The sequence below is a fragment of the Macaca nemestrina genome, chromosome 6, assembly GCF_043159975.1.
Source record: "Macaca nemestrina isolate mMacNem1 chromosome 6, mMacNem.hap1, whole genome shotgun sequence".
In the NCBI taxonomy this organism is placed as follows: domain Eukaryota; kingdom Metazoa; phylum Chordata; class Mammalia; order Primates; family Cercopithecidae; genus Macaca; species Macaca nemestrina.
In genome coordinates this window covers 162,853,504-162,877,224 of record NC_092130.1, presented here as the reverse complement: position 1 = coordinate 162,877,224, position 23,721 = coordinate 162,853,504, and the positions used below count along the sequence as shown (strand labels likewise).

The 23,721-nt window shown below is 38.1% G+C and overlaps 1 long non-coding RNA gene across 1 annotated transcript; it reads right to left on the bottom strand.

Moving 5' to 3' along the window:
* Positions 1–359: 359 nt before the first annotated feature.
* Positions 360–9,033, bottom strand: LOC105492290 (uncharacterized). Its single transcript, XR_011624348.1, has 3 exons — positions 8,928–9,033; positions 5,824–5,977; positions 360–1,028 (listed from the first exon to the last, which is right to left on the bottom strand). It is a non-coding gene; the product is annotated as an uncharacterized lncRNA (long non-coding RNA).
* Between the last annotated feature and the right edge of the window lie 14,688 nt (positions 9,034–23,721).

The following is a 23,721-nucleotide window of genomic DNA, read 5'->3' as shown; positions in this document are numbered from 1 at the left end:
TTGTCCTCGTGGTACAAAGGGACATGAAAAAAAAACAAAAACAAAAATCCAAGCTTCATAGAGTGATACCAGTTTTTGGTTAACATATGAAGATGGAAGAACTATCTTAGGGCTTAAAATATAACACCCTTCCTAATATCGTTAATATCTACATATATTTTCTTATTTAATTCTTATAATCACTCCATAAGGCAGATGCTAAATTGTCTCAATTTTATAAATGAGGAACTCATAGCATGGAAATATTGAATAATTTTCCCATGGTTACATATCTAGTAAATATTGATGCCAGGATTCAAAATCAGGGCCTCTGACTTCAGACCTAGCTACAATTTCACCTGGTTCTAAAAAGTGGAAGATTTGCTTTGATCTGGGGGTAACTACGAAATAGGATAACATTAGTAGTGATGTTACAAAAATAGGATAACATTAGTAGAGATGGTAGACGAATGGAGAGACTTGTACTTCAGGCAGTAACTAAAATGAGTAGGATTGTGAGTGCTGAGAGTTTTATACCCAGTCAGAGCAGAAATGATATAATCATTTCTAGCACTAGCTCAAAACTCATTCATGACAAGGATGCTTCTGGAATAAATTAGTTAGTTGCATATATTGGCAACTTAATCATGGAAACACGGGCAAGATTTGTAGATGGCAGTAAACATTTCTAATCCTCACCGATATCTGGTTCACTTTCTTTTCCTAGCCAAAGGAGGAAAACTTCAGTCTCCTTGAAGTTAGGCAGGGCCACAGGACTAATTCTTTCCAGAAAAAGTGAGAAGAAATGTATGTGTCTCTTTCAAGATAAGGCAGTTGAAAGTTCCAAAGCAATTTTCTATGTTTTCTTCTTCCAGTGCCATGACAAAAATGGAGGTCTGATGGTCAGATGGCCAAGCAACGAGGTAGAAGTAGGTGAGTCGTGTGGAGGCTGCTGCTGTGGAATGCCGCAGGGAGGACAGCTCTCCTGGAGAGTCACCCTCTCTGGCAGAGGAATATGGTGTTAGGCCACTGATACAGACTTACTCCTCCTGAGAAATACAGAGAGGGAGAGAAGTTGGACCAGATGAAGAGAACAATATTGACAAAGAAAAGTTAGAAATGACGAGAAGACCCCATCTAAATATCAGTGGGATTATCAGTGGAGATTTTTTTTTTTTTTTTAGACAGGGTCTTACTCTGTCACTCAGTCTGGAGTACAGTAGTGCAATCTCAGCTCACCGCAGCCTTGACCTCCCAGGCTCAGTCAATCCTCCCCTTCCTCAGCCTCCAGAGTAGCTGGGACCACAGGTGTGTACCCCCATGCCTAACTATTTTCTTAAATTATCTGTAGAGACAGGGTCTCCCATGTTTCCCAGGCTGGTCTCAAACTCCTGGGCTCAAACAACACTCCCTTCTCAGCCTCCCAGAGTGCTGGGATTACAGGTGTGAACCACGACACCTGGCCAAGAGATTTTCCCAAGTCAACATTTCTAACAATTTCTTCTCAGATCATGTGCTATACTAATGTACATTGTAAGTCTGCTAGCACGGGTGGGTGATTTTTTATGTACAGCCTTTTTATTTTTATTTTCTTAATGGACTACCTAATATCCCTAGAAATTACAATTTGGAAAATGCTTTTCTAAATTTTATTTTAGGGTGTTCAACCGGTTGATATGCTATAACCACAGTTCTTAATCATCTAATCTTAATTCATGTAGATACATTTACCCAGAAAGAGATGATGAACACTGTGAAGAAAATATATTAGAATAGCTAACCTTTATATATATAATTTATCTCAGGAGATCCAACCTACTTGAGGGAGCATTTCAATTCATCCCTCAATCTATGCACATTGGTACGCTGCCTGAGTTACTAGCTCATGGAAGTAGAGGATGCTAAAAAACTTGCTTCTCAAGTAGTTCCAGGGAAATAATTGCAGTCTAGAGGTATGATCTTTGACTAAGAGATATGTAATCTAGAGGTATGATCTTTAAACTCAGTCTAGTATAAATCATCCAGTACTATACTGGAAACTATTTCTTGTTTTCAAGCATGTAATAATTTGTATCTTTTAACTATGTTGATGGATTGCACTGACGTTCACTTACATAGTGCTAAAGAAATAAAAATACACAAAAGTGCTTATACAGGCAGGCATCTAGTATTTTTTTCTTATGATAAGTTTATATCATATTTAGGAAAAGAGAAACACATGGAACATTAAAGTACATTAGACATGAATTGCCATAAGGACTGTTGGTGCAGATTGAGGACGTCGCCAAGAAAGAGGAATGGGGGTGGGGGTTTCTTTCTTCTTTTACTGCAGACCCATCTTGGCTTGGCCATTTACTAAGAGAGGAAAACTTGCTAATGTTCTTGGTTAGAAATGGAGAAATGGATTTGGCAGAGATTACTAGTAGAAGTAATCAAAATCTGAGCTCCAAAGTACATAAACTCTATTCTCCTACTTGTATTTTTGGCTGCAAATACCATCTCACATTTTCTGCTCCCATGTCTTAAAGATACCTAGGAAATGTCTCTTGTTCTATTTTCCACCTCTTTGGGGTGATTAAAAAAAAGTCAGGATTCTCTAAAGCTGGTTCACTCTTTTTTGTGTTCTCTGTGTGTGTGTCTCTTTTTCTTTCTCTCCCTTTCGCCATCTCTTTCTTTCCCTCTGCGTACCTCAGAAAATCCTGAGTAAGGTAGTCTCAATTTAGGGGAAGAGGAGGCCCTGTTTATTCTTGAACTTAAGGAGTATTCTCTTACAAAGTTTCTTTGAGGCCTTGAAATGAGATATAATGCAGTATTTTGATCTTTTATACAATTTTTCTTGAGTATAATAAATAAATATCTCAATCTTCTTTCTCTCTCAACTAAAGGAGAAAGAGAAAGAGAGAAGTTTTGGGCAGTGTAGAATTTGGACATTCCTGGAATTGTGAGCACAGTTCTCTCTCTGAGACCTTAACTTCCAGGAGGTGCAAGCAGTGAATAGTTGAGAGTTCATTGATTATTCCAATCAGTTCATGAACATTTTCTCCAAAAAATGTCTACAGTCCTATTTTTAAACATCCATCACATTATATCATGCTCCTGCTTAGAAGTTTCTATTTGTTTTCCTTTAGAATGAAGTCCAAAGCCCATTCCAGTGCCTACCAGGCTCTGTTTGAGCTCATTCCATCCCCACTTCATAGCATCTCTCATGTTTTCCTCTAAGCTTCCAACACACCCAGGCTTCCCAAATACTCACCAATTATTTCCCATCAGTTCATGACCTATTGGAATCCCAGGGAAGCCTTCATGGTGCACAGGAGATGAGAGTTGAGTTTGGGAGTAGTACAGGCGGTTAGGAGATGAAATAGTATTTTAAGATGCAGAGCCAGAATAAGCCTTTACCAGAAGATAAAGGAGGCAGAGAAGCAGAAAAGTACTTGGCACAATATTTGGGGTCTTGTAAAGAACAATATGAACAAATATTGAAAACTATAGCCTGGGGTTGGAATGTGAGCTACACGCAGTGTCCTCACTAGGGAGCTTTGTGTTGAACACGGAGTCGGTGTCCCTTTCCCTACCCTGCACTCTTCTCCGTCTCCTGCACAATTTTACTTTCTATACACCAAAAATATCCTCCAGAAAGCTGCTTACACTCCTCTCCCCACTTTTCCATCTCATATCCATTCTTCAACACTCAAGGTTCAGCCTCTCCTCGTTGCCCTGCCAAAACTGTTCTTGTAAAGGTCATTTGATCCCAATGGTTCCAATTCCAATGACACTACTTTGTCGTCACATGCTGTGACTATTCACCCCTCATCTCAACCTTTATTTTTCTTAAAACCTTCTATTCCTCAGGATCCTCTAACACCATAGTTCCTTGCTTTAACTACAATTCAATGACCTTCTCTCTTCTCAAGTTCCTGTGATGGAGCATCTTGCATGACTTGGTTTCTAGGTCTTGGAATCGCTAGGACCAGGTTTAGGATCACATCCTTTTTATATCTATCCTCTTGCCCAATCTTCTATGTGCTTAAACATTGTAAGTGTTTATCTCATTCCAGACTTTGACACCCCTGATTTTTTATGTCCTACTTCTTACATAATATCTCTATCTTATCTTCTAACATTTAAACCTATATGTTTCACTGTATTCACCATCTCACCCAGCTCTTGTTAATAATCAGAAATTATCCTTGATTACTCATTTTCTTTGTAACTCCATGCTAAATTAACCATTTATTAGGTGTTTTTTTTTGTGGGAAGGGGTGCAGGGACAGGGTCTCACTCTGTCACCCAGGCTGGAGTGCAGTGGTGTGATCTTGACTGTACTAACTACAACCTCCGCCTCCCGGGTTCAGGCGATTCTCCTGCCTCAGCCTCACAAGTAACTGGGATTACAGGTGTGTGCCACTATCACCTGGCTAATCTCAGTTCCACTAATAACTTCTATCTCCACTGCCAGAACATTATTGAAAGACAAATTACTTTTTACCCAGACTTCTGAGATAGGCTTCTGTGTGGTCTCCTTAGTTTTATCTTTGTTCTCCTATAATGTAGTTTCCAAAAAATGTCTACAATCCTATTTGTAAACATCCATCACATTATATCATGCTCTTGCTTAGAAGTTTCTATTTGTTTCCCTTTAGAATGAAGTCCAAAGCCCATTCCAGTGCCCACAAGGCTCTGTTTGAGCTCATTTCATCCCCACTTCATAGCATCTCTCATGTTTTCCTCTAAGCTTCCAACACACCCAAATACTCACAAATTATTTCCTATCTTAGATTTTTTTGCTGATCCCTGAGCCTAAATTATATAAACTTGTGTTTGGAATTATAGCATTCTGTTAATTTCCTTATAATTTTCAGAACTTAATTCATGTAAAGCTTAATTCATGTAAAGCTGATTTATTTGTTACATATTTTCCCCGTTAAAAGGTAAATTCAGTGAGTACAGGGACCCTGCCTGTCTTGCTTACCACTTTATGCTTAGAATTGAATGAATTGTTTGCTAGATTATCAATCAATATTTTCTGTATGAATGAATATTTGTTATCCAAACAGTGGCTCATAATGTGGCTTGTTGGGAATAGCATTTTCAATAAGAATGATTAATTGGTACTTTAAATTTCTAGTTCCTTTATAAAATTAAGTTTTTTTTTTTAACAAAAACCTTTAAGTAAATGTTAAGCCTGTAACTATTATTTACATATATTTTTATTTTTGTTCTCAATGTATTTGGTCTTCTACTTTCAAAGTAACATTTTTATTGGTATGTTACTATCTATTTATTGGATCCTCAGTAACAGTGTTGTCAACAGCATCCACAAATGGGTACTGAGTTTAAAGAGATGTACCATATTCTGGCTTGAGAATGAAATAAAATAGCCTGTACTAACTGTTGCCATTATGATATTTCCTTAAAGCCTAATGAAAATTATTGCCTCTTTTTGAAACTTTTGTGCCATCTTAAACATGAATTTGAGCACAAGGCTTATCTGTTAAACAAATGAATAAAACAAATCATTGAAAATTTAAGAAAAATAATTCACCAGAAATGCAAATTAAATATAAATATATATGTCTGTAAATGTAAATATGTGTGTATATACATTTACTTTATATCTGTATCTGTATGTATACATGCATATGGGTGAAGACAGAACTTAGAATTTCAAGAACCGGTAAAATAGATGCTTTTCAGGTCCTTTTAGATCTTAAAATAGAGCGTTTGATAAGTTGGATCTGTTGTCTCAGAGTAATGAGAATTGAATGGGATCAAGTGGACATTTTTGCTTGTTTGATTCAATTGAATCTGTTTTGAAAACACATTGAAATTCAACAAACTCACCCGACTGTATGGATGCCTCCTGTGTGCCAGGCTTGGTGCCAGGTAATGAGGATTCCAAGATGAAGGAAGTGGACGCCCTTCCCTGGGGTTCTTCATAATCTTGGGATTGAGATTGCCATGGCAAACTCACATGTATAGTACATGTGCTTTGTATCTATAATATGAAGAACATATAAAATGACGTCCACGTGGAATTATTCTGCCTTTGAGGTGAAGGAATGTTTCAGAGTTTACCTTATGCAACAAACTAAGCAATACTCTAATTCTCATCACTAGAGTGTTTTACTTTTCATTTCATTTAATGAGATGCTGCATTTTATATTTGGATCTATCTACCATTCTAGCTGTTATTTTTCCATGGATCTCATGCTATGACCATTGGTCCCTTCTTCCTTCAATTCTGTTTAATGCTACCTGCAGCTCAATCTAAATCACAAACCAGGTGTAATGATGTATTAGAAGCCCCTTTCTCACCAGCAGTGGATAGTGAATCTCACTATGGTAAAATCCATATCCAGTGCCTTGGACGACTAAGTAGGAGCCAAGTGTACTTTTGCTTTAATCTCCTTTTAGTTATTTTGGTCAATGTGACAGCACTTCTGCTTGAGTTCCTCTTTCTTCTGCAGTTCCTACCTTGGGACGAGAGAAGCTATGATAAAGCATCCATTTGCTTGAGACCAAATAGACTTTCTAACTATTGCCAGCTCTCTCCTTAATGGCAACCCTATTCCCAGAACTCTCAGCATCTGCCTACGATGGGCCGATTCCAAAACATAACAGCACATCCAACTTACTGAGCATCTCTATCTCTAGAAAGGTTTGTTTAACACTCATACTATATTAGTTCCATTTGAATGTCAAGTATGAATTTATTACACGTTATTTATTGAACTCTTTTTGAATATTAAGTTCAAGGTTGCGGCCGGGCGCGGTGGCACAAGCCTGTAATCCCAGCACTTTGGGAGGCCGAGACGGGCGGATCACGAGGTCAGGAGATCGAGACCATCCTGGCTAACATGGTGAAACGCCGTCTCTACTAAAACATACAAAAAACTAGCCGGGCGAGGTGGTGGGCGCCTGTAGTCCCAGCTACGCGGGAGGCTGAGCCAGGAGAATGGCGTGAACCTGGGAGGCGGAGCTTGCAGTGAGCTGAGATCCGGCCACTGCACTCTAGCCTGGGTGACAAAGCAAGACTCCGTCTCAAAAAAAAAAAAAAAAAAAAGTTCAAGGTTGCTAAACCGTCTTGGATATTAATATAATGATCATGATGAAAACTTCGAACACTCCTAACCTAGACTCTTTCCTTGAATTTTCTCTTTACAACATACCCAAGTGGCTATATATGCATGAATAACAACAAGCATTACATAGGAATATTTACAGGTATTAACAGGCAGGAAAAAAAATCAGAGGATTTTTAAATTACTAATTTAAAATGTATTCCAGTATGCCAAGCCGTTGTTAAATCATCTGTAGGTCCAATACATTTTTATATGTTTTTTTAAAACTGAAGAATAATGCTTGACTACAAAAGACAAATTGTAGACTTTATTATAATAAAAATAATGATTTGGTTTTGGAAATCGTATGGATTTCCTTGTGGACATAGGTTGTGAATAAAGTTTTTTCTTCTTTCTTATTTTTGGTTACCACATCCTACACCTAATGTGTTCTGAGGATGATGATGTTTTGAAATTTACATTAAGATACCTTCTCGTTAATAGGAGTGTAACTAACCAAGGAATGGAAGAAACAGTGGGAAGGACCCCAGCTTGCTAGCATGAGGTTCTTTTTATTTTTTTCTGCTACCCAATGATTCTTAATGATTTCAGGGTCACACATTCCTTTGAGAAACTAAAGCTATGGATGGTCTCCCTATAAAAATGTAGAAAATCTGTGGCAATTATTAAGCCATTGTCTGTCAACTTGAAGCCCAACCTTCTCCACTGTGCTTGGGCCATTGTGGAGCTGGAACTCAGACCACTGCATTCTGTTTTGCAACTGACTTCCTGTTTGGCTTTGCCAATAAAAATGAAGAAAGTTATCCCTTTCTATCTGCCTCTCCTGGACTTCCTGTCCGTGAGCCCCTCCCTTAAGTTCCTAAGTTTATGCCATTGTTTCTTTTTCTTCTGAGCACTAGGGGTTGTGGTTATTTTCTGTACTTGCTTCTTCCATGATAAAATGATACTTAACATTTACCTTTTATGTTTTATTTTTAGGTAATGATTCCTCAGATGAATTCCCTCCATTCAAATAGCTGGTGTGGTTTTAGTCAACTGGACTGTCACTGATCAATATTCTTTCATAAATAAATTTTTTTTTTTTTTTTAATTTTCAGGAGGCTGATTAATTCTTGCTTAAGAAGTAGTTAACCCAGGGCCGGGCGTGGTGGCTCACGCCTGTAATCCCAGCACTTTGGGAGGTCGAGGCGGGTGGGTCAAGAGGTCAGGAGATCGAGACCATCCTGGCTAACACAGTGAAACCCCGTCTCTACTAAAAATACAAAAAATTAGCCGGGTTTGGTGGCAGGAACCTGTGGTCCCAGCTACTCCGGAGCCTGAGGCAGGAGAAAGGCGTGAACACAGGAGGCAGAGCTTGCAGTAAGCTGAGAGCGTGCCACTGCACTCCAGCCTGGGTGACAGAGTGAGACTCCGTCTCAAAAAAAATAAAAATAAAAAAAGTGTAACCAGTGGATCTCTAAATCCACATAAGTTCTAAAATTCAGCGTTTCTCGGATATGTATGATTGAAGAAAGGATAAAGACAAAATGATCAATGAAACTATTAGTGAAAGTGTGAGAAATAATCGCGAAAATGTGAAGTAATCATCAAGTCCAATCTGTACCCATTTTGAACCATAAATGAGTTATCAACAGAAGTGATTATTTATAGGGAAGTGGATGAGAAAAAAGAAAAAAATTATGTGATAGAAGTGGGGGAGTAGTCTTGGCATATGGTCCGTGGGAATTGAGTACAGATTTTGACCACCAGAAGGAAACAGGAAGCAGATGAGTGAAAAACACAATATCATTTCAAAAAGATTTTTTTAAATAAATGCAAGTAATAGAGCTGCAGAGTACAATTTTTAAAAATAACTAAAGACACCTGTACAGTCACTCTTGATGTGCCACAGTGTTTCTTATCACAGCAATACAGTTGTTGATATTTAGTACCTAGAATGGATTTCTTGCAAGACTCTGGCAGTAATTCCTACACATCCATAGCTGTCAGTGGAGTAATTGCATTGTCACTATTATGAGGTCGTTATTGACACATGACTTTTATAATAGAGGAATTCCCATTTATGACATCTCAATTCTCCTAATCCCTTCACCTTCTCTGCTAATGGAAAAAAAAAAAAAAGTAGAGGTATACAGTTAAGGGCCAGAAGTAACACACACACACACAAAAAAAAAAAAAAAGAAAAAAGGAAAACAAAGCCTCTTTCCTCTGAGAGCCCAACTCCTGGTGAGAGAGACAGAATCAAATTTAATAAAATTTGAATAAGCTCCATAGGAAGTAAAGGGAGAAATCAGTGTTAGAATTAAGGATGGTCGAGGGCACAGAAAAACTGGCCACATCCCATTTTCATTCTCATTCTCCTTTCCAATATGCTCTTATTTCTGGAGAAATAAGATTGTAGCTTTTAATCATTTCCTTTATTGTGCAACTCGCCGTATAACATCTATGTCTTCAAATTGTTCAGCATTCAATGGGATAAGAGAATGAATTTGGAAAGCCTCGCTGGCATTTAGCTAGGTAATTGAAGATGGAATTCCATGGGACTCTCCCTTAGGCTTACACCATAGAAATTGACTCACATGAAATGTGTTTTTTCCCCCTTCACTTTTATGCTGGTGAAAAAAATATACAGAGAATGAGCAATGTTTAGACTGAAAACTTAATCAGTTTATATATTACTGTAAAGAAAACCAGCCCCACTTCTTCTCAGGTGACAATGGAAAGGGTCGGTGAACTGACTTTATTACATGAGTGATTGGTTAATTTTATTTCATTATATTTTCCTAAATGATAGGGAAACAGGGTAGTGTCATCAAATTTTTTATCTTTTCTATCCTTTCCTGCTCAACCATCTTCAGCCAACAGTTTAGATCCTTACACAGTGCACAGCACAGGTTGTGTGGTCCAAGGGAATAGTCTTAGCTGCTTGTGACTATTGAAATTTAAGTTAAGATTAATTGAAATTAAAAAAATAATAAATTTGCAGTTTCTCCATTGTACTAGCTACATTTCAAGATTGATAGCCACATGTGGCTAGTGACTGCATATTAAATAGCAGAGGTATAACCTATTTTCATCATCTCAGAGAGTTTCATCAACTAGTGTTAACCCTAGAGCATCAACCTAATAACTCTTCTGTAAAAGTACCTCTCCTTCATTTTTTCATCCCAATGAACCTACTGTAAGAAAAATTAGGGCTGTGGCTGGGCGTGGTGGCTCACGCCTGTAATCCCAGCACTTTGGGAAGCCAAGGCAGGCGGATCATGAGGTCAGGAGATCAAGATTATCCTGGCTAACGTGGTGAAACCCTGTTTCTGCTAAAAATACAGAAAAATCAGCTGGGCGTGGTGGCCAGAATCTGTAATCCCAGCTACGTGGGAGGCTGAGGCAGGAGAATGGCATGAACCCGGGAGGCAGAGCTTGCAGTAAGCCCAGATCGGGCGACAGAGCGAGACTCCGTCTCAAAAAAAAAAAAAAAAAAAAAAAAAAAAAAAAAAAAAAGAAAAGAAAAAAAAGAAACAAAAGAAAAATTAGGGCTTGTAACAGATTCTTTTTCAGTAGCCACAGCAGATGCCTTGTGTGGCATATTCAAGGCATTATACCCAAATGGTTGCACTGCAGAATGGGAGACAAGGTTTTTTCCAAAGCCTTGAAACACATGATTTGGAAATCTTTATCTTTTGCAGTCTTGCCTTATGAAGTAGTAGTGCCACCAAGTGTTAGGTGAAAACGTTTTTGATTTTTGAAAGACATTTGATGAAAATTTTGAATTGAAAGAATCAACAGAATTAATCACAGTTGCCATTTAACCTGCATGGGTTTATATCATGAAGCCTTATGTATCATTTTTCATTTATCACAGATTTTAAAACATAGTAAGAATAGATATAGTTCAATATATACTGCACTTAATGTCTTTTTTTACTCTAAAAGAAAGATATAGCATAACAGTTTGAAAGCATGTGATGATTTTTTTCCCCTTCACCTTGGATCTGTATATTTAGAAATTCTGCACTGTGCAACTCTGAACTGCAGTTATCTATAGTGTGCTCCAAAGAAAGAATAAATGATTTAAACACTGGCATTGCCTCAGAGCTACATTTTACTCACCCTTCTTCATTCCCTCAGTCACCACCCCCTAACTTCCCTTCCCCCGCACCTTGCAGATCAGTCTGCCTCTATGGAGATTTTCATCCAAAACATGACGTGCATTTTATAACCGGAAAAACTGTAGACAGAAAAATGGTGGTTTTTATTTTCTGTGTTGTCTTTATCACAGATGGAGGGCGGAAAAGTCTACTGGTTTCTCTACCTTATTTATAACTGCAGCAAAATCCTATTTTACTTGTCCTCTGTTGCCATGGTTACAAGCTTTCCCATTTCAACAGGTCAATACAAGCGTTTGGTTTATATAAGGTCTTGGGTAATTCATCTCAGCATTGCGCAAACAACAAACCAGCTCTTATCTCCTCCTTCTTTAAAAAATAATCTATCAAACCCCTGAAAGAACAATTAATTCTGATTTTCATAATTTGTTATTCTCATCCTTATTCTCTTGTTTGTGGTTTTATGCTAACGCTCATTTAGTACTCCAAAACAGGACACAGGTTTTGTTAATGTAGCAACCTTAGCAGCTCTGTGTGCATGAATGTTCTAAACTGGCTGATTTGCTAATAATACTTCATTTGTTTTGTGGAGCACACATACATTAAAACTGACATTTTAATAGATCACATTAAAAGCGCAATATAGATCAGATGGTAGAAATTTGGCAAAGTGTTAAGATGTGTATTGGTCTATGATTCTTACTCATCGGCCTCAGGTATGTTTTTCAATGCTTCTGAGAGGTTTTATTGCTTCTCGTCTAGTCTCTAAGTGCCATATGAAACATGCTCTGTTACTTAGCACCTATAGTACAGAAATGCCCCAATGACTGTGTTCTGGACTTCAGTCTCTTTCTCTTTAATTCCATTCTTCAAATCTCTCATAGAATAATGTTTCCAAGTACTATATTTTATAAGCACATTGTTTTCTAGGTCAAATAATATTTAAGATTCCCAGGGCCTACCAAACAAAATACAAATTATTCATGTGGACTTCAAATATTCCTATATTTTATTATGCCCAATAAAAAGTAATAGAAATCATATTAACAGCATTGATTGTGTGGTCAGTTGGAATTCTGCTTCTTTGGGAACAAACAAAAGATTTTGAGTTGGAGTCTGAGGGAAGAAGTGAGAATCTTTGTGGTGAGACACAGAGGAAAGATTGTCAATTGTATGGGAGAATCAAAGTATGAATAGATTAAACACACACACACAGACACACACACACACACACACACTTTTTCCAGCCTTTACTTATGAAGGGAATGATTTTATGTCTGTGTTTTTCCTTCATAGAAAACACGGATCAGGTAGATAACACAAAGATGAGCAGGAGGGAGTAGAAAGGACTTGGTGAATTGACAGACCTGATGGCGGACACTCAGATTGATTTTATCCTGCATAGTGGTTAAACAGACAGCATGATCATACATCTCTGTGTGCCTAGGACTGTTGTGTTTCACACCTGTTGCCATGGGTTAATAGCTCCTCCTTTCACTTCCTAAAGTGTCTGGGTTTAGATGGTAGACCACACAGTCACCCCACTACTAAAACATTGCAGAGGAGTCTGTTTTGACCTGGGGGCCAGTTTGTAGCTTCTAGTACTAAGATTTCCCCTCAGAACACGATGCATGGTGACAGGTTACCTAAAATCTCATCTTAAAACTGAAGCAAGTTGTGAAGAAATGTTGGTTAATATTAAAAACGTATAAATATTTTCTCTGATAAAAAGGAACAATTTATATAGCATTGATTTATTGGGAATACTTTAATTCTTCAATTATACTTTTGTTAATATTAGTTGTGAGTCTTTCAATTTTTATTATTTGCATAAATTAGTTAAAATAGAGTCTTCCTGGCCGGGCGCGGTGGCTCAAGCCTGTAATCCCAGCACTTTGGGAGGCCGAGGCGGGCGGATCACAAGGTCAGGAGATCGAGACCACAGTGAAACCCCGTCTCTACTAAAAATACAAAAAATTAGCCGGGCGCGGTGGCGGGCGCCTGTAGTCCCAGCTACTCAGGAGGCTGAGGCAGGAGAATGGCGGGAACCCGGGTGGCTGAGCTTGCAGTGAGCCGAGATTGTGCCACTGCACTCCAGCCTGGGCGACAGAGCGAGACTCCGTCTCAAAAAAAAAAAAAAAAAAATAGAGTCTTCCTATTAGCCAGACATGGTGGCACATGCCTGTAGTCCCAGCTACTCAGGAGGCTGAGGCAGGAGAATTGCTTGAACCTGGGAGGTGGAGGTTGCAGTGAGCCAAGATGGTGCCACTGCACTCCAGCCTGGGCGACGGGGTGAGACTCTGACTCAAAAAAATAAACATAAAATAAAAAAAGATAGAGTCTTCGTGCACATCACAGGGCTACCTCCTGAACATCCTTTTCGGCTCACATCACTCCTATTTTGTCTTCTTGGTTAACTTCATAACAGTCGAATATTTTTAGTCACTGGGACCCCTTTTAAATTAAATATAGACAGAATTCTACTACATAAGTGCAGAGATTCTGTGACTGGAGTATAAGAAGGGAGTGAGATTTCCAAGCTACCCTTCTTCTGCATCCTTTCAGTCTTCTCTGTTTCCTACAGGAAGGCAGCCCCAAGGCAACATTTTAGACCTTAGGGTTCTGAAAACACAGTCTTAAAGAAATACCACTCTAGTAGGACAAATATGGACTTTCAAATCAGGTTTCAAGTTGAATCCTGTTAAATATTCAGAATGTATGTACCTATGGATGTGGCTTAAACCCTGTGACTCCACTGGTAAATTTAAAACGTAGGGGATGTTGTACAGAATAAATGACAAAATTTAAATAGTGTTCCTAATACATGTAGACATTTCTCAAGGTTTACATTTCTGCCCTCTTTCATAGCCCATTCCACGTTAGTGATTCTCACCCTGTCAATGAATCAGAATCACGTACAGATCTTCTTTTTAAATAGAAATGCCAGTTTCTGCTCATATTTGGATCCTTGGATTCTTAGTCCATCCTGCTGGCACTGGTAAAAATGACTATGCTGCTTCCTATGGTTCCTCCCTCCCAAAGTCTATGCATTCATGAGCTCTGACTCTTCTCCTAAGCTCTACTTTTAGATGGTAATTTGGATGAGAACAGAATCTCTCATAGCAAGGATGTCTGGGTTCAAGTCCTGGTTCCTCCGCTTATGAGTTGGCTAACACCGGACACATTACTTCTTTAGGCTTCACTTGACTCATCTGAAAAACAGGTTTGTGGCAATATTAACTCTTATTCTCAAAATACTTCAACACTCTTATGTTTATCATTTCAAATAAAATAATTCATTATTTTCTGTCCTTGAGAAAAGAGAAATAACAATGAAATCCAAACACAGCTTTCTTTTTAATTCCCATTTTTTCATCTGACTATTCTATCAGTAATCCAGAATCAATGGTTCTGAGAGATTTTAATGCTTCTTCTCTAGTATCTATTTGCTATATGAAACATGCTCTATTTCTTAGCACTTATGGTACGGAAATACCCCCACTGACTGTGTGCTGAACTTCAATCTCTTTCTTTTTAATTCCATTCTTCAAATCTCTTGCAGAATATTGTTTCCAAGTACTATATTTAACGAACATATTGTTTTCCAGGTCAAATAATATTTAAGATTCCCAGTGCCTACCATACAAAACAAAAATTCTTTGTATGGACTTCAAATATAATTCTGATAAATGTTTTAAAGGTGTGGGGGTTGTTACAAGAGCAGGTAAACAGCATTGTCATTCGGTGGGCAGTCTGAAATGGCTTCAGCATTTTATAAAGTTGTACTTTGTAAAACCTCAGGATATCATTAACAGGCTTCTGATGTCAGCAGTAAGTGAGATTTTTATTTCTTTGATAGATAGTCAGACATTTTATTTTTATCCGTTACTTCAGCTTTGCTTATTCATAAAGTGGGCCTAGTCAACACTTCCCCAATTACATTGCCACTAGATATGTAGAAGTGGGTATTGTTTCTAATTCCATGAATTAATAATCCCAAATTTTATATTTCTATTGAAATATTATATATGTTCTCCTTTTTAATGGCTTTATTGCTCTCAATAATGAATGTTCAGATCTCTAGAGGAAGTGATGAAACTGTTGTCTTGGGAATTCTCTTGCACTGGGTGTATCTTACATTAGCATGTATGGCAGTGCAGCAAACATAAGTGATTATGTAACTATCCTCTCCCACCCATCACAGCCAACGTCTGATTCATAATAATCTTTGAAAGTTTTTTGTTAAATGAATTGGTTAAATGACTAGGTGAATGAATGTAAGAACAATCTTCACACTTTGCTGAAATTAGTAGGTGGAATTTATTCTGCACATCATTTAGGTGAGGGCATTAATGTAATATTCTAAATAGCTGGTGTAGGAAGTATGGCTTCGAGACGAATTTAACACTAACGATGTTGCACAATCTTTCCACCTTTAGTTCACTTGAAAATTATTTTGTATACAAAGCATCCAAGATATGTGTGTGTATGTGTGTGTGTGTAAAGTTGTTGCTTTTCTTGATGATTGGAGGCCAATTATAAATCCCTTATAGGTTAAATGTATCAAACATTCTCCCTAAGTATATGAGTATACACACACACACACACACACACACACACACACACACTTGCCTATATGTATTCATGTGTGTTATGTGTGTGTGTGTATATATATTCATACACACACACACATATAAATAGACTGGACTAATGGAAAATTATTGCCTATTTTATTCCTATGTTAAATGCAGAATCCCTACTGATACAAAGAAGTGTCTTGCTATAGATATGATTTAGAAATGCACAGAACTATTCCCTTAAGAACTGTACTCATACAGAATATTTAAGAATGTAATTTAATATGTCACCACCTACTGAAATAGGGACAACCTCCATCATTCTTTTTCCTTGTACAAAACTATTTTTCTCACTTTCCACTGCCTTGCACTGAAGCATATATATATATATATACACACACACACATATATACACACACACACATATATATACACACACACACATATATATACACACACACACATATATATACACACACACACATATATATACACACACACACATATATATAAAAAAGCAGCGGCGTTGGGAGGCTCCCATCGAAAAAAAACCATAATAAGCATGTGAAGCTTTCAGCAGCAACCAAGGTATCCAGGTTCTCCCATTAAAATTGACCAGAAGGCTGGCATGACCCATGGAGAGAAGGAAGAACAGTGTGGTGCAGAGGGCCCACCTGAGAGGCACACAGGAAAGGGAACCCCCTCCTCCAGCCAAGGGAGGCAGTGAGTGAGCGCACCACCCAGCAGTTCCATGCGCTTTTGCCATGGAACTGTGTGACCCACGGATTGAAAGATCCCGCTTGCGAACCCACACCACCGGGACCTAGTGTCCCAACCCCAGAACGTGCAGATTCTTACAGCCTCTCAGCTGGAATCTGCTTAAGCCTACTAAACTCCTGGCGGGAGGCGAGAGCAGCAGGCCCTGTGGCTGCCTGCTGTCTAAGCCATGGGACTCACAACTGCCTAACATGCTAAGCTTCCTGGGTGGGGAAAGGGTGGCACGCGTTTCTATAGCTCCAGGCTGTGCTTTTTCTCTGCTGGAGCCAGGGAGGCTGTAAGGCTTGGTCCCAAGACTTGTCCCCATAGCCCATAACACCAACACCAGCTGTGGCAATCTGTGGCCAAAGTGCCTCTTCAGGCCTACACCTGACCCATCCTTCCTCAGTGGGCGGGGCTTCCTGGCAGGATCTCCAATAACTCCAGCCAGAGGTTCAGGGACAGAATTAGGATCTTCCTGGGGCTGAGCTCCTAGGGGGGTGGGTGTCTGCACTTTCTGGGGGAATGGCAGACTTAGCCTTTCCTCCTGGTAGTTCTGAAGAATCCAGGCAGCCGAGATGAGTGGGTTTCTTCCCAGCAAAATACACCCTTCTCAACCAAGGGACAAAGTGCTTCCTAAATCGGGTTCTGCTCCCCATGCAACCCAACTGGGTGAGACCCTCCAACAGGAGTCGTCAGACACCCTAAACAGGAGCGATCCTAGTAGCATCAGGTTGGTGCCCTTCGAGGTCAGGTGTCCCAGAAGAAGAAGCAGGCACCCATCTTTGTTGCTCTCCAGCTTCCTTGAGTAACATTTCCAGGTACAGGAGCAAATCAAAGGAATAGGGCCTAAAGTGAACCCCCAGCAAACTGCAGCAACCTTGTAGAAGAGGGACCTGACTATTGAAAGAAACAAGCAGAAAGTGACAACAACAGCATCAACAATAACAACAACAAAAAGGCCCTCACAAAATCCCCATTCAAGGGTCAGCAGCCTCAAAGACCAGAACTAGAAAAACTCATGAAGGTGAGAAAGAATCAGTGAAAAAATGCTGAAAACCCAAAAGGCCAGAGTGCCTCTTGTCCTCCAAATGAGAGCAAGGTCTCTCCATCATGTTCACAGAACTGGATGGAGGATCAGATGACGAATTGACAGAGGTAGGCTTCAGAAGATGGATAATAACCAACTACGATGAGCTAAAGCAGCATGTTCTTACCCAATGCAAAGAAGCTAAGAACCATGAAAAAAGTTACAGGGACTGCTGACTAGAATAACCCATCTACAGAGGAACATAAACTACCTGATGGAGCTGAAAAACCCAGCACGAGAGCTTCTTGAAGCATACACAAGTATCAACGGCCGAATGGACCAAGTGGAAGAAACGATATCAGAGTTTGAAGACCATCTTACTGAAATAAGACATGCAGACAAGAATAGAGACAAAAGAATGAAAAGGAATGAACAAAATCTGCAAGGAATATGAGACTTCATAAAAAGACCAAACCTACAATCGACTGGAGTACAAGAAGGAAACAGGGAGAATGGAAACAAGCTGGAAATCACACTTCAGGATACTATCCAGGAGAACTTCCCCAACCTAGCAAGACAGGACAGCATGCAAATTCAGCAAATACAGAGAACACCATTAACATACTGCACAAGAAGATCAACCCAATGCACATAATCATCAGATTCTCCAAGGTTGAAATGAAGAAAAAACTGTTAACGGCAGCCAGAGAGAAAGGCCAGGTCACCTACAAAGGAAAGCCATCAGACTTACAGTGGACCTCTCAGCAGAAATTCTACAAGTTGGAGGAGTTTGGGGGTCAATATTCAACATTCTTAAAGAAAACAATTTTCAACCCACAATTTTATATCCAGCCAAACTAAGCTTCATAAGCAAAGAGAAATAAAACATTTTCAGATAAGCAAATGCTGAGGGATTTCACTACCTCCAGGCTTGCCCTGCAGGAGCTCCTGAAAGAAGCACTAAATATGGAAAGGAAAAACTGGTACCACTCACTGCAAAAAGACACCAAAATATAAAGACCAGTGACACCACGAAGAAACTGCATTAGTTTAAATAGCATCATGATGACAGGATCAAACTAACACATAACAATACTGAACTTAAATGTAAATGGGCTAAATGCCCCAATTAAAAGACACAGAGTGGCAAGTTGGATAAGGTGTCAAGACCCATTGGTGTGCTATACCCAGGACTCATCTTATCTGCAAAGATAGACACACACAGGGTCAAAATAAAGCAATGGAGGAAATTTTACCAAGCAAATGGGAAGCAAAAAAAAGCAGGAGTTGCAATCCCAGTCTCTGACACAATAGACTTTAAACCAATTGAATTTTTGTAATATGCTTTCCCACAAAAAAATAGAATAGAATTATTACATAATTTGCTTAACTGTGTACTACATATCAAAAATCAGTTTTAATAATGATTACTATTTTTCCTTGAGAAATTTTTCTGTCTTTGCCTGGGAATAGTTTTCCTCCTATTTTAGTCACATAGTCAAACTGCTGTAAAATAGGATTTTTCTCATGTGTTTAAAATCTACAGATTAATAAAACTTTTTTGATCAAAAATCAAAAAAGACAAGGGATTACATAATGGTAAAGGGAATAATTCAAGAATAGCTAACTATTCTAAATATATATTCACCCAATACAGGACCACCCAGATTCATAAAACAAGTTCTTAGAGAACTACAAAGAGACTTAGACTACCACACAATAATAGTGAGAGATTTTAACACCCGACTTTCAGTATTAGACAGATGAATAAGACAGAAAATTAACAAAGATATTCAGGACTTGAACTCAGCTCTGGATCAAGTGGACTTAGTAGACGTCTACAGAACTCTCTACCACAAATCAACAGAATAAACATTCTTCTCAGTGCAACATGGCACTTATTCTAAAATTGACTATATAATTAGAAGTATATGCAAAGACAAAAGAACTGAAATAATAACAGTCTCTCAGACCATGGTGCAATAAAATTAGAACTCAGGATTAAGAAACTCACTAGAAACCACACAATTTCATGGAAATTGAGCAACCTGCTCCTGAATGACTCCTGGGTAAATAATGAAATTAAGGTGGAAATTAACAAGTTCCTTAAAACCAATGAGAACAAAGAGATGATGTACCAGAGTCTCTGGGACACATTTAAAGCTGTGTTAGGAGGGCAATTTATAGCACTAAATCCCATGTCAGAAAGCTAGAAAGATCTCAGATTGACACTCTAATATCACAATTAAAAGAGCTAGAGAGGCAAGAGCAAACTAATTCAAAAACTAGCAGAAGACAAGAAATAACTAAGATCAAAGAAGAATTAAAGGATATAGAGACACCAAAAACCCTCCAAAAAAAAAAAAAAATCAAGGAATCCAGGAGGTGGTTTTTTGAAAAAAATAACAAAATAGATAGACCACTTGCTAGACTAATAAAAAAGAAGAGACAGAAGAATCGAATAGACACAATAAAACATAATAAAGGATATATCACCACTGACCCCACAGAAATACAAACTACCATCAAAGAATACTATAAACACATCCACGCAAATAAACTAAAAAATCTAGAAGAAATGGATAAATTCCTGGACCGTATATGCCCTACCAAGTCTAAACCAGGAAGAAGTTGAATCACTGAATAGACCAAAACAAGCTCTGAAATTGAGGCAGTAATCAGTAGGCTTCCAACCAAAAAAAGCCCAGGACCAGAAGGATTCACAGCTCAGTGCTACCTAAGAAATACAAAGAGGAGCTTGTACCATTCCTTCTGAAACTATTCCAAACAATTGAAAAGGAGGGACTCCTCCCTAACTAATTTTATGAAGCCAGGCATCATCCTGATACCAAAACCAAGAAGAGATACAAACAAAAAAGAACACTTCAGGCCAATACCCCTGATGAACATCGAGGAGAAAATCCTCAATAAAATACTGGTAAATTGAATCTGACAGCACATCAAAAACTTATCCACCATGATCAAGTTGGCTTCATCCCTTGGATGCAAGGCTAGTTCAACATATGCAAATCAATAAATGTAATCCATCACATAAACAGAACCAAAGACAAAAAAACACATGATTATCTCAATAGATGCGGAAAAGGCCTTCAATAAAATTCATATTCCTTCATGTTAAAAACTCTCAATAAACTAAGTATTGATGAAACATCTCAAAATAATAAGAGCTATTTATGACAAACCCATAGCCAATATCATATTGAATGGGCAAAAGCTGGAAGCATTCCCTTTGAAAACTGGTACCAGACAAGGGTGCTCTTTCTCACCACTCTTATTCAACACAGTATTGGAAGTTCTGGCCAGGACAACCAGGCAAGAGAAAAAAAATAAAGGGTATTCAAATAGGAAAAGAGGAAGTTGAGTTGTCTCTGTTTGCAAATGACATGATTCCATATTTAGAAAAACCCATCATCTCAGCCTAAAAACTTTAATTGATAAGCAACTTCAGCAGAGTCTCAGGATACAATATCAATGTGCAAAAATCACAAGCATCCCTTTACACCACCAATAGACAATCAGAGAGCCAAGTATGAATGAACTCTGATTCACAATCACTACCAAGAGAAGAAAATACCTAGGAATACAGCTAAAAATGATGTGAAGAACCTCTTAAAGGAGAACTACAAACCACTGCTCAAGGAAATAAGAGAGGACACAAATGGAAAAGCATTCCATCCTCATGGATAGGAATAATTTATATCATGAATATGGCCATTCTGCCCAAGGTAGTTTATGGATTCAATTCTATTCTTATCAAACTACCATTGACACTCTTCACAGAATTAAAAATAAAACTATTATAAATTTCATATGGAATGAAAGAAGACCCCATATAGCCAAGACAATCCAAAGCAAAAAGAACAAAGCTGGATGCATCATGCTACCTGACTTCAAAATATACTACAAGGCCACAGTAACCAAAACAGCATGGTACTGGTGCCAAAACAGACATATAGACCAATGGAGCAGAATGGAGACCTCAGAAATAACACAGCACATCTACAACCATCTAATCTTCGACAAACCTGACAAAAACAAGCAATGGGGAAAGGATTTCCTATTCAGTAAATGGTGCTGGGAAACTGGCTAGCCATATGTGGAAGACAAATTGGACCCCTTCCTCATACCTTATACAAAAATTAACTCAAGATGGATTAAAGACTTAAATGTAAAACCCCAAATCATAAATACCCAAAAGAAAACATAGGCAATATCACTCAGGACATAGGCATGGACAAAGACTTCATGACAAAATGCCAAAAGCAATCGCAACAAAAGCCAAAATTGACAAATGGAATCTAATTAAACTAAAGAGCTTCTGCACAGCGAAAGAAACTATCAACAGAGTAAACCGGCAACCTATAGAATGGGAGAAAATTTTTGCAATTTACCCATCTGACAAAGGACTAATATCCAGAATTTACAAGGAACTTAAACATATTTACAAGAAAACAAACAATACTATCAAAAAGTGGGCTAAGGATATGAACAGACACTTCTTAAAAGAACACATTTACACAGCCAACAAACATATGAAAAAAGCTCAACATCACTTATCAACAGATGAATACCAATCAAAACCACAATGAGATATGATATTATGCCAGTCAGAATGGTGATTAATAAAAAGTCAGGAAACAATAGATGCTGGCAAGGCTGTAGAGAAATAGGAACGCTTTTACACTGTTGATGGGAATGTAAATTAGTTCAACTACTGTGGAAGACAGTATGGCATTTGCTCGAGGATCTAGAACCAGAAATCCCATTTGACCCAGCAACCCCATTACTGGATATATACCCAAAGAAATATAAGTCATTCTACTATAAAGACACATGTATATGTATGTTTATTACAGAACTATTTATAATAGTAAAGACATTGAACCAACCCAAATGTCCATCAATGATAGCCTGGATAAAGAAAATGTGGTACATATACACTGTGGAATACTATGCAGCCATAAAAAGGAATGAGATCTTGTCCTTTGCAGGGACATGGATGAAGCTAGAAACCATCATTCTCAGCAAACTAACACAGGAACAGAAAACCAATGCTGCATGTTCTCATCCATATGTGGGAGTTGAACATTGAGAACACATGGTCACAGAGAGGGGAACAACACATACCAGGGCCTGTTGCAGAGAGGAGGGAAATTAGAGCAGGGGTCAACAGGTGCAGCAAACCACCATGGTACACATATACCTATGTAACAAACCTGCACGTTCTGCACATGTATCCGGTTTTCTTTTTTCTTTTTTCTTTTTTTTTTTTGAAGAAATAAAAAAGTATGTATTTTTAAATAGCTTTATTGAGCTATAATTGAAATATAATAAGAAGCACATACATAAAATAGAATACATACTGCATGAATCAATTCATATGAATAGAATCTAAATTCTAATTCGCAGAGTGGACTGTTTAAGGATATTATCTTTTCCCTGTGGGGGCGGGGGGAAACAGCTCTTATTTTGTTCTCTTAAAAATATATTTTAAATAATGACTTTTTACATTTGAGCCCTCTGAAAAAATTGATCAATAAGAAATACATAGGAGTTTCAACCCTAAGCCAATAAACAAGAAATAATATGAAATGTTTGTGCCTTTTTAAATGTATGAGTGTATATATTTAATCATTCTCACATTCCAAATGTATTTCTTTGTCAGGCAGCACTAGTGTGCCTATTTGTGGCTTAGAAAAGAAAAAAATATATATAGAAGGCATTATTACTTGTGATTAGATTAAAGGTGAGAGAAATGTTTTTGTCAAAGGTCTATAAATTAGCTAAGAAATACCACTTCAACCCAGTGCTAACCAAGGACAGTGCCTGAAGTCTAGACTTTTAGCAAATGCATGCTGATTCTTTCCCTCATCCCTTTGTGAGGCTTCTCATGCACCCTAAAGTCCTAGGACAGAAAGTCAAACAGACAAAGTAACAAAAGCATAGGCTATTGGAACACCAGCTTTTTTTCTGTTATCAAAGTCTGCTTTTTACTACCTCACACTGTTGCCCAAATCTGACATTTTAGGAGTAAGGTAAATTCCAGAAAGTACAAAGAATTTCAAAGTACTTTGGGTTCCAAAGAGGAAGAATATCAATTTGGAAGGGAGACTTACAAAATGCTTCAAAATTATAGAGACGTAGGACTTTATAGCTAAAAGAAAACT